The sequence below is a fragment of the Herpailurus yagouaroundi genome, unplaced genomic scaffold (assembly GCF_014898765.1).
Source record: "Herpailurus yagouaroundi ecotype Mexico unplaced genomic scaffold, PumYag 211, whole genome shotgun sequence".
In the NCBI taxonomy this organism is placed as follows: domain Eukaryota; kingdom Metazoa; phylum Chordata; class Mammalia; order Carnivora; family Felidae; genus Herpailurus; species Herpailurus yagouaroundi.
In genome coordinates this window covers 1,674,095-1,683,865 of record NW_024412442.1, presented here as the reverse complement: position 1 = coordinate 1,683,865, position 9,771 = coordinate 1,674,095, and positions in this window count along the sequence as shown.

The window sequence follows — 9,771 nt, the reverse complement described above, 5'->3', positions numbered from 1 at the left end:
CAACTGAACAGTAAAACAAAACCAGATATATCGTCTTCATCCATGACTACAATAAAAATACAGAACTTTTCATCCATCGGAAGAAAGTCTGTGTTGCCTTCCAGAAAGTCTGCACCCCCTCACTCCAAGACATCTTTTCTTACCATTGGTTAATATTGCCTGTGCTTGAATTCACATAACTGACTCATAAGGAACAAATTCTTGTGCATTTGTTTTTCAACATGATAATTTTGCGATTACTATTCTTGCACACACCAGAAAATGTTCATGCGTTCTCATGGCTAAATAGCATCATAGTGCACAAATGTAGCGTGTGTTTTTTAAATCATTCTCCTGTTGAAATTTTGGGGTATTTGTAGTTTGTGCCATTATAAGTAAGGCCACTATGAACACTTTTTATATGTTTTTGTGTGTGTGTGTGACATACCTTTTTATTTACCTTGGGTAAAAATTTAAGAGCAAAGTTGCTAAGTTTGAGGTAAGTGTATATTTAACATTATAATAAAGTGCCAGAAAGCTCTCCAAAGCTTTTCCATCATCTTCCACTACCAACAGCAATGAATGAAAATTCCCATTGGTCCTCATTGTTGCCAAATTTGTGTATTTTCAGTACTTTGGGTATTAAGTGGTATCCAAATATAGTCTAATTTGCATTTCTATCATGACTATTAATGTTGAGCACCTTTTCTATGGTTATTGACTTGTGCAGATACATGCATCTGTTGTGAAGTGCTCACTAAAGTCTTCAGTAAAAACTGTATTGTCACAGTCTGTGGCATGCTTTTGCATTTTTCCATTATGGAAAAATACACAAACATAAATTTATCATTTTAACCACTTAACATTATTTCACATTGTATGTTCAATAATACAGATTTATAATTATTTCTAGGCATTTGTCTTCTAAATAATTTGGAAAACAAATAGTAGAGTTACAAAAAAAAAGTAATAGTAGCTTTCATATCTTCCCAAGTGGTTTCTTTTATTAGAGATCTTTGTTTCTTCATACAGTTTTAACCATGTCAACCACTGACTTTTAGCCTTCATTTCTGATGGGAAATTATCTCTTAATCTTATTGAGGAACCGTTTTATGTGATTAGCTGCTTCTCCCTTACTGAATTCAAGCATCTTCTAGGTCATTGGATGGTTTAGTTATTAATTATAATATGTCTTGCTACGGATATCTTTGAAGTTATGCTACTTGGAATTCATTGGGCATCTTAAATCTCTAGATACATATCTTTTGCTAGAATCAGGAACTTTCTGGCCTCCTTCCAATATTCTTTCTTCTCCTTTCTCTCTCTTCTCCTTCTGATACTCCCATAATGCACAGTAGTCTTATTAATGGAATGCCACAGGTTCATTATGCTCTATTCACTTTTCTTCATTCTTTCTTTCTGCACCTCTGACCACATCATTCAACTGCCCTATATTCAAGTTCACTGATTCTGTTTTCTGACTGCTCAAATGTGTTAAAACTCTCCCTTCCCCACAGAGAATTTTTCCTTTCAGTTACTGTACTTTCCAGCTCAAGAATTTCTTTTTGGTGCTTTTAAAAATTTCATCCCTTTCCTGATAGTCACATTTTAATCATACGCAATTTTCCTGATTTCTTATAGTTGTTTACTCTTGTTTACCTTCAGCTCTTGGAGAATATTTAATACATTTATTTTAAATTCATCATGAAACAGACAAAACAATTATAAGATGAGCAAAAGATTTGAATAGAAAGAAAACATACAAATTGTCATTCGGCATACAAAATAATTCTCAGCATCATTAGTCATGAAGGAAATCCAAAAAGAAACCACACTGAAATATCACTTCGCAACTACCTGGATAGATAAACAGAAAAAAAGGAGGGTTAAACAACAAGTATTAATGAGGATGTAGGGAAATTGGAATGTTTATACATCACTGGTAGGAGTGTAAAATGGTGCAGCTGCTGTGCGATAAAGTTTGGCATTACCTGGGAGTTGAAAATTTTCAAACGAAGACTTATATGATAATGCTCACTGCAGCAATATTCAGAACAGCCAAAGAAAGAAGTGAGCGGAGTGTCTAACAATAGTTGAAGAAACAAAATGTAGTGTGTTCATACAGTAGAGTACCATTTAGATATAAAAGTAAATAAACTTCTGATATATGCTATCTATGTCAAGATGAACCTTGTTCACTTGCTAAGTGAAAGAAGTTTGCCATAAGCAATCCTATGCTTTTAAATTCCATTGATTTGAAATGTCTAGAATAGGAAAATCTATAGAGATATGAAGTGGACTGTTGGTACCTAGGGACAGGGGTGGAAAAGAGTAAGTCATGTTTAACGGATGCAGAGCTTCTCTTCGGGGTGATGAAAATATTTTGGACATACAGAGTAGCTATACTTGCACAATATTTTGAAAGTAATTAATGCTACTAATACACTTTCAAAACAATGAAAATGTCAAATGTTATTACATTTTAAGGCAGTAAAAAAATTAAACCTTCATTTTTTTCTTCATTTTTGAAGTATGTGTCCTATGGGTGCAAGATTTTAGGTGGAGCATTATCTTCTGACAGATTTTTGAAGACGCCTTTGCGTTTTCTTTTTAATTTTATTCTTTAAGAAATATGCTATCTCTTAATTGTTGCTCTTTGAAAGTATTGTGTTTACCTCTATTTCCACCCACTGGCTACTTTGAAGATTTTCTCTTTAACATTTCATATTCATAATTGTATTATAAAGATCCCAACTGTAGTTTTCTTTGTTTTTATTTATTTGTATTTATTCTTCTTGGTATTTACATAAGTCCTTCTTTCTCTGTAACTTTCACCAGTTCTTAAAAATCTATGGACACTGTCTTTTCAAATATTGCTTCTCTTCTCTTCTTCTGAGACTTCAAAGTCTGCATGTGTGTGTGTGCATGTGCACGTGTGTGTGTACGTGTGTATGGTATGTATTTTCTTAAAAGTTGCCATTTGTCTGGGAATGCAAGCTGGGGCAGCCACTCTGGAAAACATTTTGGAGGTTCCTCAAAAAACTAAAAGTAGAACTCCCCTATGACCCAGCAATTGCACTACGAGGCATTTATCCATGAGATGCAGGTGTGCTGTGTTGAAGGGACACAAGAACCCCCATGTTTATAGCAGCACTATTGACAAAAGCCAAAGTATGAAAAGAGCCCAAATGTCCCTCGATGGATGAATGGATAAAGAATATGTGCTACATAGATACAATGGAGTATTACTCGGCAATCAAAAAGAATAAAATCTTGCCATTTGCAACCATATGGATGGAACTGGAGGGTATTATGCTACATGAAATCAGTCAGTCAGAGAAGGACAAAAATCATATGACTTCACTCGTATGAGGACTTTAAGAGACAAAACAGATGAACATAAGGGAAGGGCAACAAAAATAATATTGTGTATAACAGGGAGAGGGACAAAACAGAAGAGACTCATAAATATGGAGAACAAACTGAGGGTTACTGGAGGGGTTGTGGGAGGGGGGATGGACTCAATGGGTGAGGGGCTCTAAGGGATCTACTCCTGAAATCATCATTGCACTAGATGCTAACATGGATGTAAATTTTAAAAAATACAAAATAAAATAAAACAAAATAAAAAATAAACAAGCAAAAAAAAAAGCTGCATTTGTCTGTTTTTATCAGAGAAGGTTTAACTTCGTGCTTGTGGGAAGATACTATTGGGCAAAGCCTCAGTAATTTCATCAAAAAATGAATATGCAGGGTGACCTCCATCTAAGAAGAAGTTAAAATCCCCACTAAACATAAAGTTACAGCTACATTCTGATATTTGGAGGGAGTGGTGCTCCCCTTGCTTCAGATGACCTAGGAAAGAAGTGAGTTATTCTCACTGGAGGAGTGATTGGCGGTGACCCTTAGGAAGCGTTAGACTTGCTATCCCACAATAGGGTTGGGGAGACATGTGCCTGTCAATGACTCAGTGTCTGGTGTCTCTTAGTGCTTCATGCACGGGCTGAAAAGCTTCAACCAGAGCCCTTCAGGGATAAAGATCGGGGTCATCTCTCCATCAGCACAAGCCACCCAGACCTGAAGAGATGCTAACTCAACACAAGGAGACTGCAGAACGGATAGCAGGGAAAGAGATGAGGACCAGCGGTCAGAATCTCGAGACCCTCTGCAGTAGCAAGAGCTCGAGCTCATCTTACACTAAATTTCCCGTTGCGGGTTTTACACTAAATTGTAACTCACAGCAGTCACGTGGATTCTGGGACTGACAGGAGCAAACTTAATTTGCGAAGTGGAGTCGATCAGCAGAAGGGATCAACTACCATGAAATGTGTTAGTGTTTGCACCAGATCCCTTCGCACTCCTTTTCCTGGTTGTGCAGGTCTCGTGACACCTTCTGCTGGCTCCTTTCCTAATCGCCCACACGTTCAAAATGTATCAGGAAGCAATCTTGGACAAGTAGAACCACTTGGAATAAATGCCTAGAAAGGCACTGAGAGCTGGGATTTCTGCTCATAGTCAGCCCCTGACTGATGGAAGACTATGAAATCTGGCTTCATTCTTGAAGCCAGAATAAATTCTGGAGTCGGAATACTTCAGAGCTTCTTCAAAACTGAGCCAAGACTGGAACTCCGTGTGAAACAACACCTTTGCTTTTCTTCTTCCTCTTTGTTATCCTGCTTCTCGGGGTCCCTTACCAGCCTCTTCTGGGAATTACCTTCTGAACAGATTGTTCTCAGATGTAACTTCACCTCGGCATCTGCTTGCAGTGACATGATCCAAGACAACCAATTATATGATTTTGTGCTGAAGTATGTGATGAAGTCTAGGAGAATTATATAACTTGGCAAAGAAAAGACGGATGGGTAAATATAACACCACTGTTACAACTTGAAGAATTTTAGAAGAAAGAGTATTTCTAATAACTTATCTATGATCTAAATATATTCTATGAGCAATATGAAATAATGTCACAAATTTTGGTAACTGTTAATGTAAAACATTAAAAAAACCAAAACAGTCATCATATACACCAATGACTGCTTAATAATCTCCCCTTCAGATAACAGAAGGCAAATGTTAGGGGGCATTTTGTAACAGATCTAAACTTCAAGAACTGAACCTCTGTAGCTAGCATATGAAGCAGAATGTAGAATCCACACTGTACACACCCATTGAGAATTTCTCCCTTACTTTAAACTTAAGGATTATGTGCAGAATCATTTTGGGTACAGTTGTAGGGTTGGCACATACTCAAGAGAAGTTGTTTCCGTGGTAACCGTAACCCTAACCTTGAAGAAGGTGGCAGGTCAAAGACATAAATTCATATCATAACCCAAATAAAATTCACTGAATTTTCCATGACACACAAAATCAATGTGACCAACATGTCTGATACACTGTTCCTTTATAGGAGACTGAGGCTGTAAATAAAAAGTTAAAGTCAGTCTGAGTTACAACAGTCTCTATTACTTCCCAATCATTTTCAAAATATTGATGCAATAAAAGGGATCTTAACTAGTCCTTAGAGTGTTGTTTCAGAAATAGTATATAAATGTGATCATTTTCCATTTATTTAACAAAAGCTTGTTTGGTGGCTGCAGACTTCAAGTACTTTGTTAGACGATAGACAAAATAATAAGACAAAAACACTGCTCGAGATCATTGCAGAAGACTAACTGTAATCTTTTTAAAGACATAGCAAGAAATAATCTTCTCATAATTCCCAGATAATTGCCTAATACAGTTCCCAAGTAATTTGGGCATTTCCAGAAACAAGGGTGTTCAGAGTGAACACAATCAGTCCCCCACTGACTCACCAGGAGATGCTGCACCAGCGGCTGGTGTGAGCAACACTGAGAAGTGCCAGTCCTGACCGAAAATGAGGAAAGGACAAAGCTCGAGCGGCATCGTCCAAACTGAACTGGTAACGTTTCCTCAAACACCTTTTTTTTTTTTTTTCAACGTTTATTTATTTTTGGGACAGAGAGAGACAGAGCATGAACAGGGGAGGGGCAGAGAGAGAGGGAGACACAGAATCGGAAACAGGCTCCAGGCTCCGAGCCATCAGCCCAGAGCCCGACGCGGGGCTCGAACTCACGGACCACGAGATCGTGACCTGGCTGAAGTCGGACGCTTAACCGACTGCGCCACCCAGGCGCCCTCCTCAAACACCTTTATGCGCTCTAGTTACTTACCATTCATGTGCAACACCTTCATCCATGTCGAGCATACCTGTAAGTCAAACTAAAATACTTTCCACAAGTAATTTCAACTTTCCACAACAATTTCAAAGTCAGCCAAACAGACGGGAGACCTAAAATTATTTCAGGTTCGTGCTATGATGCGTTTGGGGGCCTATCATCTAACAACCGAGAATATAAAAGCCTCAACTCACAAATGACCATCATGTTCTGATCGTTACGTTGTTGTGGTGGATAAACTGCTAAAACACGGAAAGCCAAAATTAAGATGATGGAGTTTGGGAGATCCGTAGAACAGTATAGCATTTTTGATGCATTATGTAACTGATAAAATAAAATCTATACTGATTCGCTAATGGTAATTATGATGACATCTCTCCATCCTTAGGGATTTTTTTTAAGCACAAAGTATACAGCATCAATCCCATGTTAAGAAATTTGGGGTCAGACTGCTTAGAATTCTCCTACATGTCAATCAACTAAAGAAGCTGTACTGAATTCTACCTTTTCTTCCATAAGGTGATGGTCTCTGTTTATCAAGTTTTCTTAAAGTTGGGCATAACTACAAAATTATTGACATTAGATGATGATTATATATATCACACTTTTATTTACTTCAGTGTATTCACTAACACTTAGAACAGTGAACCAGCACTGTGACAATGACTAAGGGCATACACAACCAAATCTGGCCCACACGCCTTTGCTTCTGTTAGCACCAGGCATGCCCAGCAAGGGAAATGGACAAGTTACAAGATGGGAAGTTATGGGCCCTGTAAGCAGCAGGCTGACCTCTGCACGCTTGCTCAGGTTGGTGACAGAGATACGAGGGAGAAAGCAGAAAAACTCAAAGCTTTTTAAGGCCCAGGCTCACAACCAGCACACTGTCATTTATGCCCCTTTTCTTTTTAAATTTTTATTTATTTATTTTGAGAGAGAGAGAGAGAGAGAGAGAGAGAGAGAGAGAGAAGTTTAAGCAGGCTCTGCACTGTCAGCACAGAGCCCTAAGCAGGGCTCAAACTCATGAACCGTGAGATCGTGACCTGAGCCAAATCAAGGGAGTCAGACGCTTAACCCACTGAGCCACCCAGGCACCCCACTTAGGCCTTTTTTTACTGGTGAAAGCAAATCACAACAGATTCAGCGGGAAGAACCATAAATCCGTGTGGCAAAAGCTGTGGAAATACATCTGTATCGGGGCAATAAATTAGACTCAAAACAGTAACACTGTCTAAATGATCTTCTCTCCTAGCTCTAATTATTCACTCCCCAGGCTGGGAATAATACATCAAAGCAGGCGTCCTCTAGCAGGACTAACACATCAGCTGGGAGTAGCTGCCTCTCAATGTGTCCCATCACGGCAAGATCCAGGATAGGACGCTGTGATGTTTATTACCAGTCAGGGAAACAACCTTCCAAGTTCTTGTGTTCTCTTCAAAGTAAGAATCTTGGAACCCACCACCTAATTCCTTACTATTCCTTTGTGATATTCCTTCTGAAACATAAAACACTATCTCTTAACTTTGTCTCTTTTGAAATAAAAGATCTATTTCCATAAGAGTTATTTTATAGCTATGTGTTAACATATTAGACTGAGCATCAAAATGTATTTGCCGCACCCTCACCCTTCACAAAGGAGGGATCTAACTGGCACGTGCTTGAAACACATCCAAATGAGATGGTGACCTCTCAGTGGCGCAGCTCTCCGATTCTATGACAACGTCAGCAAGGGTGCCTCGTGAGTACGGTCATCGAATGAACACAGCTGCCTGCCGGCTTTTCCTTGATTTCAGCCGGGGGATAAAAATCGTCAATAATAATCATGACTTCATATGGCCTGTTAGTTACGCAACTCAATATTCTTAATCCAAATGCCGGAAATAGAAAATTTACACTTCTCTTACAGCAGGTCAGAAGAATTTGAGACTTCTTCTTACCTGTAGGTAGTACCTACCTTCTTACCTGTAGGTAATACCTAATACCTACAGGTAATAGGTATTACCTGATACCTATTATCAGGTAATAATGTATAAAGAAAAAGGGGAGGAGGAGAAAATGAGGAAGAGGAGATAACTACATTCTTGAGAAGTCTGAATTCTTCCCCTACTTTTCAGTATCATTCTCCGTACTTACTGAGCACTTAATACATTCCATTATGCAGTGTAATATGTATCTATAGACATTACCTTAGTTTTCACAAAAACGTAAGATATTCAAAACAGGAATAAAGATGCCAGTTATAAGAGTCAGTGAAGGTTTCATTACTTCTCCATTATTTATCAATAATCATCAGTAATCCTACGTTAATTATCAGTAACAGAATTCAACATAGCTAAACTTGTGCTAACCTTCATGAATTTTAGTACCTATATAATGTGAGCCTCACTTAAATTTTTACTCTTATTAACCTTATTACATAGATTACTTAGGTTCTTTTTGTTTTCAAATTTTATTTTAGAAAGAGAGAGAGAGGGAGGGAGAGAGAATCCCAGGCAGGCTCCACACTCAGCACAGAGCCCAATACACCAACACAGGGCTTGATCTCAGGACCCCAGGATCACGACCTGAGCCAAAATCAAGAGTCAGACGTCCAACCCACCCAGTCACCGACGCCCCCTTACTTAAGTTCTTAAACGGAAAACTTTCTCTCTTAGCTAACTGGTAAGCCATTCAAACTCCGACATAACCGTCAGAGAAATGGGCTGGGAACGGTGTTACAGAGACTATGGGCAGGTCTCCGGAGAGGCGGTTTAGGCTGGCAGGCTTCCAAATCTCCCTATGGCTCAAAGTTGCTTCAGCCATGGTCACATCCAGGCCTTCTCCTATTCTGGGCTTGGATTTTAATTCCAGTTTATATCTAAATACTTCAAACATATTCAGGATTACTATTTTAAGTCATGATTTGTTCAGATTTACTCGCATTTACCACTATCTTCGCTCTGCATGAATTAGCACATTTTATACTTCTTTCTCCTACATTTACTTCTTCTTTCTAAAGAAAGTATCTCAAAAGCCTTCTGAGTTTCTGGGTGTGGTAGGCCTTTGATACGTCTTTATCCCTAATTGTTCATGGAGTCCAATCTGGCTAGATAATTTCGGGTGAAGAAATATTATTCCTAAAAATCTTGAAGATATTTCTCCAGTATGTTTAGATTGGAATGAAACCATGAGAAGTTTGCTCTCAGGCCAGTGTTTGATGGGTGTTTGATGAGATTCGAGTCCACTTAACCTTAATTCTTAGTTTACACAACTGTTATCAGTGGAAGGCATACACTGTTGCCATTCTTTAAGGGAACAGTCACATGAATATATAAAATACACACACACACACACACACACACACACACACACACACACACACACACACACGTTTTGGGTGGACTCAAAAGAGAATGAGCTTTAGAGATAAGCTGGTAACATTTTAGAATCTCTTCCACGTTAAGATGTACATGCTTCGGCAGAACTCTCAACAGTTGGAAGTTATTTGTTCCCTGTGAAATTCAGTTGACAACTGGTAAGATGACTACCGTGCCGTGTGTATGTGTGGGGTGTGCGTCCCACAGCCTCCTGCTTCCTATTTCCTGCCGTGCTC